Genomic DNA, 9,164 nt, shown 5'->3' on the forward strand with positions numbered 1-9,164 from the left:
ACATACTCTAGACAGTCAATGTGTGTATTTCCTTGGACTATAAACCGTTTGTAGTTCCATCAGCTTTGTCCAGAAGTAGGCCTAATTTTGGTGCCCTTTCTATGCATTGTGGAAGACAAAAAGTCAGGAAACTATTTCTATGGGCCAAGGATTTGAGAAGATTGACTGCCTCAAAAGTAAGGGTGACAATAGCTTATTACAAGTAAAGATTCTAGCAAGTTGCCACTGACTCCTTTTTTTCTTCATGAAGGAAATCTAACGACACAGTCTAATGGAGGAAAAGAAAAATCTGTAAATAGTTGCTAAAGCTTACTATGAGGATTATGACCAAATATGCTTCAGATGTTTCAGAATAATCAGAAGTTAGATGTCTGTTTCAAGGATTAAGTTGAGATCAGTGAGGACTCTCTTTAGATGACTTTGGAAAGGTTGTCAAAATTTCAGAAATTTTCCCCATGGCAGTTTTTAAAACAATATAAGTGTGTCATTCAGCAACTATCTTTGGCCAGTTTTAGCACTTGGGAGATACTAGTGAAGCAAATCAGATAAATTTTCATGCATGGGCATTATAGTCGAACAGTAGATAGAGACAGTAACAAAAATAAGTAAAGTTACATACTTCGTTAGGTAAGTCCTTAGGACAAACAGAAAAGGTGAAGAAGGAGACACTCCATTTGTTTGTTTATTTTTGTTTATTCTTTAATTCATTTAATTAAAGGAATATTTATGTAGCCCCTACTACATATTAGACACTGACACTGTAGACTTTAGAGAGAAAACGAAAAGGTAGGGTACTCTGCCCTTGAGGAGTATACAGTTGGGGAAGACAGACAAGCCAAGGTAATTAGGATACAATGTAAATGATTTGACAAGGAGCCCCAGATGACCTGGGATAGTTCTTGAAATGGAAGTCACAGTTTTGAATGACCTTCCAAGGTTTTTGTGAACCTTTGTTCTTTTGGGTAAGTTAATTTCCTTTTTATCTAACACATAGCACATATTAATTGCTTAATAGATACTTCTTAGTTGAGTTGAACTGAATGTATGTTTCAGGTGTTCCCCAAGGGCGGATGTTATGATTCCCTTGCATGAGGAATACTTTTCTTTCTATACTTGATGATTCTCCTATTCACATTTCATTTTTTAAGTGCCTGCTTAGGTCCCTGTCTTTGTGCATTTAACTTCTTTTGCTTTATTAACTGCAAAACTTAATTTTATTTAATCACCTTGCATTAAATCAGTACCGCTAGCTTGTTGGCCATTGTCTGTTGTTACTAGTTGTTGAAACTAAAGCATTTATCAAAGGTTGTAATACATAGCTAGTCTGAGATTTAAGCTCAGTTTCTCTTACTCTAAAGACCACACATTTAACTACTATACCTCCTCTCTTCCTGGCCCTCCTGCCTGCCTTCCTTTATTCCTTATTTTATTCATTCCAGCCAATGTTTTGTATCTTATGGTAGTGATAGACTGTAGTTTACATACCATGATTTCTGTGAACTTGTAGTTGTCTCCTCTTTTTTACTACTAAGAGCAATGCTGCAGTGAATATCATGTCCTCCTTTGTTAATGTGTGTGAGTGTATCTGTAGGATAGATTTCTGGAATAGGAATTGCTGGGGCAGGTATCTTTTTTAAGGCACCTGGCTGGCTCAGTTCATAGAGCATATGACTCTTAATTTCATAGTCATGAGTTCAAGCCCCACATTGGGCATGGAGCCTACTTAAAATTAAAATTTAAAAAAAAAAAAAAAAAAGTTACCTGATGTGGGACTTAATCCCAGGACTCTGGGATCATGACCTGAGCTTAAGGCAGACACTCAGCTGCCTGAGCCAGCCAGGTGCCCCTAGACTCATTAATACAGAATGTGGGATGCCAGGCTGATTCAATCAGTAGGGCATGCAGCTCGTGACTTCAGGGTCGGGAGCTGGAGTCCCATGTTGGGTGTAGAATTTACTTAAGAGAAGAATACAGGTTCTAATCTGTCTTTTTTTTTTTAAGTCTTTCTTTTTTGCTGTTCTGAGAGGTAAAAATGTATCTCATTGCTGCCTTCATATTCATTTCCCTGATCACTCTGAGACTGAATAATTTTCACATGCATGTTAAATATAAATATATATTATATATATATATATATACTTAGCAAATTGCTTCTCATAGATTTTATAGGATGGATAATTTTTTCTTAATAACTTACCGCCAAACTTTTTTTTTTTTTTAAGATTTTATTTATTTGACAGAGATCACAAGTAGGCAGAGAGGCAGGTAGAGAGAGAGGGAAGCAGGCTCCCTGCTGAGCAGAGAGCCCTATACGGGACTTGATCCCAGGACCTTGAGATCATGACCTGAGCCGAAGGCAGTGGCTTAACCCACTGAGCCACCCAGGCACCCTCTGCCAAACTTTTTAAGTTAACATATCCTTGTGAATATTTTCTTCCATTCAAACACTTGCCTTTCAACTTGGTTTATAATACAGTCGTTATGTAAATATTTATATTTTTACAGAGCCATATCTTTTAATTTGCTTTTAATAGAAAATTATTTCCCAGTCTGGGGCCTATGAGTCCTGTCTTCATTTCTTATTCTCTGATGCCCAGAAGATTGACATATTAATAGGAATCAATCTTGAATTAACACAAGTGAGTTTGTTTGCAGCCAAATACAACCTGAATTAAAGTAATACCTTTCTTTAAAAAATAAATCACACATTTTATTTTTTAAATACGTTGGGAAGTTTAAAATATAACGAGCAATTAGGATAAAAAATAGGAAGGAGTTACACTAGGAAAGAGTCCACATTATCATTTTTACTTATTCCCCATGTGTCTATTGACTTATTTAAAGATATCACAATCAAGCTTGTCATTCATACAGTCCGCACACCATGCATGACAAAACAAAAAGCTAACATTCATGTAGATTACCACAGTAGTCCAGGTCTGAGATCATTCAAACCTGGAGACGTGATTTGTATTTACAGACTAGGTTGTCATTGAAAGAAGTACTTTGAGGACAGGAATTAAAACAGGGATTTCTAAATGTTGTCTGTCACCCTGTGATTTTGCAACCATTATAGGAAAAACTTCTGTAACGATGCTTAAAGCTATAATCATAACTATATTCTAACTACTGAAAGGTTTTAGAATTGCTTTATCTTGCCTAACCAGGGCTTGGTCTTAAAAGTGTCTTGGGGACCTTGGTGGCTCAGTTGGTTGAGCATCTGGCTCTTGATTTCAGCTCAGGTCATGATCGGGGTCATGAGATCAAACCCTGCGTTGGGCTCCATACTCAGCAGACAGCCTGCTTGAGATTCTCTCTCCTCTCTCCCTCAGCCCCTGCCCCCCCCCCATGTGTGCATGCATACACTGTCTCTAAAATAAATTTTTTTTTTTTTTCAGTTGTGTTTTGGGAGCTCCTAGCTGGCTTTGTCTGTAGAACATGTGACTCTTGATCTTGGTGTCATGAGCTGAAGCCCCACATTGGGCGTAGAGTTTACTTTAAAAAAAAAAAAGTTCTCGGGGACACCTGGGTGGCTCAGTGGATTAAGCCGCTGCCTTCCGCTCAGGTCATGATCCCAGGGTCCTGGGATCCAGCGTCCGTCAGGCTCTTTGCTCAGCAGGGAGCCTGCCTCTCTCTCCACCTCCGCCTACCTCTCTGCCTCCTTGTGTGCTTTCGCCCTTTCTCTTTCCGACAAAAAAAATAAATAAAATCTTAAAAAAAAAAAAAAGCTCTATATATAACATGGGGCTTGAACTCATGAGACTCAAGAGTCTCATGTGCTACCACTGAGCCAGCCAGATGCCCCAGGCATAGAGCTTACTGAAAAATAATGATAATGCTTTCATACTGAATAGCATGTTGAAATAATATTTTTTATTTATTGGGTTAAAATATAGTATTAAAATTAATTTCACTTGCGTTTTTTTATTTTACCTTTAATGTGGCTAATAGAAAAATTGAAATTACTTGTGTGGCTCACATAGTCAGTTGGATAGCACTGACTTAGAGGAACCACAGTGCAACCGAAATCAACAATGGTATAATGGTATTTACAGTAACAACTAACACTGACTCACTGTTACTGAAAGAATCAACTGAGAATATATATATATATATATATATATTTTTTTTTTTTTTTTTTTTTTTTTTTAGCACACAAGAGAGCACAAGCAGGGGAAGCAGCAGAGGGAGAGGGAGAAGTAGGCTCCACACTGAGCAGGGAGCCCAGTGCAGGGCTCAGATCCATCCTGGGACCTTGGGATCATGACCTGAGCCAAAGGCAGATGCTTAACTGACTGAGCCATCCAGGTCCCCCTCAACTGAGAATATCAAAACTTTTATTTTATTTTTTTTTAAGATTTTATTTATTTATTTGACAGAGAAAGAGCGAGAGAGGTACTAAAGGCCGGGGGTAGGGGTGTGGGGGCAGGCGGTGGGAGAGGGAGAAGCAGGCTTCCGAGGAGCAGGGAGCCCAAAGCAGGGAGCCAAAGGCAGACTCTTAATGATTGAGCCAGCGAGGCACCCCATATCAAAACTTTTATAGCTTTACAAAAATACATAGCTGATACCAGGAAAGCAAAAGCTGTTTTATTTCTTGAGTGCATTTTATAAGCTTTGTTATCTTTTGTTTGGAATAGATCTAAATTTATATTTCCTTAAGTCTCTAGTGAGGTAACTCAATAAAAATTGTCAGGGGTTCCTGGGTACCTACTTCTCCCTCTCCTTATGCCCCTCGTCCTTGCTTGTGTGCTCCGTCTTTCTCTCTCTCTCTCAAGTAAATAAATAAAATCTTTTAAATAAATAAATAATGTCAAGGGGTGGGGAGAGGGGCACTTGGGTGACTCAGTTAAGCAACTGACTCTTAAGTTTTTGTTTTGTTTTTTTTAAAAGATTTTATTTATTTGAAGGGGGAGGGTCAGACAGAGAAGCAGACTCCCTGCTGAGCAGGGAGCCCAACTGGGGACTGGATCCAGGACTCCAGGATCATGACCTGAGCCAAAGGCAGTCGCCCAACCAACTGAGCCACACAGGCGCCCTGAGTCTTGATTTTGGCTCAGGTCTGGATCCCAGGGTCATGAAATCAAGCCCCGCGTTGGTGTCAAGAGTCTGCTCGAGTTTCCCTCGCCACTCCCACTTCTGCTCTGTCTCTATCTCTCTCAAATCTTTAAAAGAAAAATTGTCAGGGGCACCTCATAGAACATGTGACTCTAGATCTCAGGATTGTGAGTTTACGTCCCATTTAGGCATACAGCTTTAAAAATGTCAGGATTTAAGGGATTTTTCCCCCCTATTTTTGAAGAACTTTTCATGGAATTACTTACAAAATAACCATTCAGACACACACCTGCTTAATCCTCATTTCAAATTAAGTGATATATACAAAAATTGGATGGATATATTAAAATTGATATTCTATGGGTTAACTAGCAAATTCATTATATGGTTGATAAATTAGATTTTGCCAATGGATATGGTCAAATAATAATGTATAACCCAAAGTAATAATAATAAATATCTTACAGTACTTAAGTATACACAAAATCCATTATTTGTGTTACAGTATAATCCACAAACCAAGGTGTGCAAGAAATACAACTTTATTTTCTTTTTTTTAATTTTAATTTTATTTAATTTTTATTTTTTTAAAGATTTTATTTATTTATTTGACAGACAGAGATCACAAGTAGGCAGAGAGGCAGGCAGAGCTAGAGGAAGGAAAGCAGGCTCCCTGCTGAGCAGAGAGCCCGATGCAGGGCTCCATCCCAGGACCCTGGCACCATGACCTGAGCTGAAGGCAGAGGCTTTAACCCACTGAGCCACCCAGGCACCCCATACAACTTTATTTTCTTAATCTCTATTTCAAGCCTCACATCCCACAAAATTCTTTTTTTTTTTTTAAGATTTTTATTTATTTATTTGACAGAGAGACACAATGAGAGAGGGAACACAAGCAGGGGGAGTATGAGAGGGAGAAACAGGCTTCCTGCTGAGCACAGAACCTGATGCTGGGCTTGATCCCAGAACCCCGGGATCACAACCCGGGCCTAAGGCAGCCGCTTAATGACTGAGCCACACAGGTGCCCCTACATCCCACAAGATTTTTAACCTCAGCCAATTTAGGGTTCTCTTTCTTTTTCTTAGAGTTGAATCAGCATTCTAGGTACTTATGCAATACCAGATGAGAGGGGGCACCCATTTGTCTCCAGTCATATTATCTGAGAAGGCCACTATCTGAGTTAGTTCCAAATCATTCATTTATAGGTATCCCTGGTCCTGCATACTTAGCTCATCAGTTCTCATGCTACTTCTCAGGCATGCATAGGACTCAAAACGACAGAGCTTTTGTGCTGTGCTATAACTTGCCCAGTTCGGGCCAGTTCAGTTCTTCACCTGTCCGGGTAAGGATAGGTCCGTATGGGATCCAGCAACATGTTTATGGAAGTACGCAAGACAGGAAAAAGTAACAGAGAAAAGAATGAGTATTCAAGACCAAGTGAGAAGTTGTATTATTTACTTTTTTTTCTTTTTAAGGAGACTCTATGCCCAATACGATACTTGAGCTCATGACCCCAAGATCAAGAGTTGCATGCTGTATCTACTAACTGAGCCAGTCAGGCGCCCTTGCCCCTTTTATTTACCATTCTTGGTTGTTGCAAGAAATAGAAACTAAATCCACTAGATTAAGCAAAGGAAAAAATTATTGTAAATATGTGAGAGACTTGTGAAATCTGAGGAAGTGTATGAATAATAAGCCTCATGAAGTCCAGGAGCCCAGGCAGCTATGGGTTTCTTGACAGGACTTTTTAGAGAGGCTACTTCAGTTTCCTGTTGATTCAGCAACTGTGTTCCTCAGGCTCATGGACTCTCAGTTTAAAATTCCCATTTTCCTGAGGAGACAGACTCTGATCACCAAGCTTAAATCAAGTGCATTCTTGCATCAACCAATTATACTTACACTAGGACTACAGGTTTGGGGTTTATTTTTAAAAAGGGCAAATGTCGTTAGCGGACCTTTGTTAACATATAACCTACTAATTCTTTTATATCAGTAGAGTTAAGAAGACAGCAAGTATAAAAATACTAAAGGAGGAACTTGCCTGGTGTGTTTGCGACACAGCAAAAAAATCTCAGCAGCTGAAGAAAATTGGTAAAAAGAAAATGGGAGAACATAAAGAATAGGATAGGTTGATAAGGATCCATCTGTAGAAATTTTTTGAGTGTCAGATTGCCCTGTAGCAACTGTAGATTTTAAATAAGGGAAAGATAACAGAAAGTATCAATCTAAAAAACAAAACAAAACAAAAAAAAAATAATTTTTAAAAAAGCGTCGGGGGTTGCCTGGGTGGCTCAGTGGGTTAAGCCTCTGCCTTCGGCTCAGGTCATGATCCCAGGATCCTGGGATTAAGCCCCACATCGGGCTCTCTCCTCAGCAGGGAGCCTGCTTCCTCCTCTCTCTCTGCCTGCCTCTCTGACTACTTGTGATCTCTGTCTGTCAAATAAATAAATAAAATCTTTGAAAAAAAATAATAAAAGCATCAATATGTCAGCTATTGGAAGGAAAAAAGAAGACACAGATATCAGTGAATCAAGGTTAAAAACGACTAGAATACTTCAGTCATGAAGAAACAGAGTTCAGTGAAACTAAAAAAGATGCCGTGAATGCAAGGCCAGGGTCAGAGGAAGAGCTGACAATCCCTGGTGACTGATCAGATACAAATGTTGGTGGAAATGGAAGAGCAAAAGCGATTTATGATATTTTAGGCTAGGTAACCAAACACAGCAGTTAATTAAAAAAAAAAAAAAGGTTAGGATGAGAGTTGAATTTTCAGGAGGTGGGCTGCTGGGGTGAGGATGGTAATTGTAAACTTTTTAGTATGTATTTGGTGGTGGGGTTCTTCATGAATATGTCCAACAAATTTTTGGACAAACAGAAACTATAATCAGATACTAGGAAGAGGCCAAATACAAGGAAGGACTTGGGTTTCTCTCCGTAGCTGTGCTGCCGGAGAAATACTCTGGGAGTGTAAGGTTATATGTCTTAGTCATATATTTGCAACAGTTCTATATTTAGTCATTTAAATATGCAAAATCACAGCTAAAATTCAGTAGAAGTAACCTAATTAATCACTTTATGTTGCATAAAGCACCAGTGTTTATGTCCTATAAATAGCAATTGCACGAACAACTACCTTGTCAACTTCTTAAATAGTATAGCATGAATAGAAAACTGAACTTTGGGGGCGCCTAGGTGATTCAATTAAGGGACTGCCTTCAAGGAGAATGGAGTTGGGAGAAATTGGAAAGGGAGGTGAACCATGAGAGACTATGGACTCCGAAAAACAATCTGAGGGGTTTGAAGTGGCAGGGGGGGGTAGAAGGTGGGGGTATCGGGTGATGGGTATTATGGAGGGCACGGATAGCATGGAGCACTGGGTGTGGTGAAAAAATAATGAATACTGTTTTTCTGAAAATAAATAAATAAATTTATTAAAAAAAAAAAAAAAAGGGACTGCCTTCAACTCTGGTCATGTTCTCAGGGTCCTGGAATTGAGCCCCATGTCAGGCTCCCCACTCAGCAAGGAGTCTGCTTATCCCTCTCCCTCTTTCCCTCCCTTTGCTCTCACTTTCATGCTCTGTCCCTCCGTCTGTCTCTCTCTAAAAAAAGCCAATAATCTTTAAAATAAAAAAAATTTTTAAATGGAGTGGTGAAAATTTCTTTAAAAAAACAAACTGTACTTTGAAGTTTAGTAAAGAGCAATGAAATTTTACAAAAGGAACTCATAGATAAACAGAAACATAAGCACCCTAGGGGCCCTCTTCTAGTCGCTCTTACTCCTTCTGGAAAGGGAGGAGGCCTAGATTAGTTTCACCTGATACTGTATTTTACATAAATAGAATCAAATGTTTAGATGTTCTTTTGTGTCATTGGTTTGCTCATTCCAGGAAAAATTCTAAATCATCAGAAAGAAACTAGTTATTTAGGTTGGCATACATTTATGCAATTGAGTGCTCTGCGAAGGTTAAGATTGAAGTGGATGAAAGATGTTACAAGTCACTCATAAATTATGAGCCCATCTGGGTAAATACATTAATGTGTCCACATTACAGAAGCATGTATCATATGTGTGCTGTTACATATATTAAACACATTTTGTTTTTAAGGT

This window comes from Mustela nigripes, chromosome 1 (assembly GCF_022355385.1).
Source record: "Mustela nigripes isolate SB6536 chromosome 1, MUSNIG.SB6536, whole genome shotgun sequence".
Lineage (NCBI taxonomy): Eukaryota > Metazoa > Chordata > Mammalia > Carnivora > Mustelidae > Mustela > Mustela nigripes.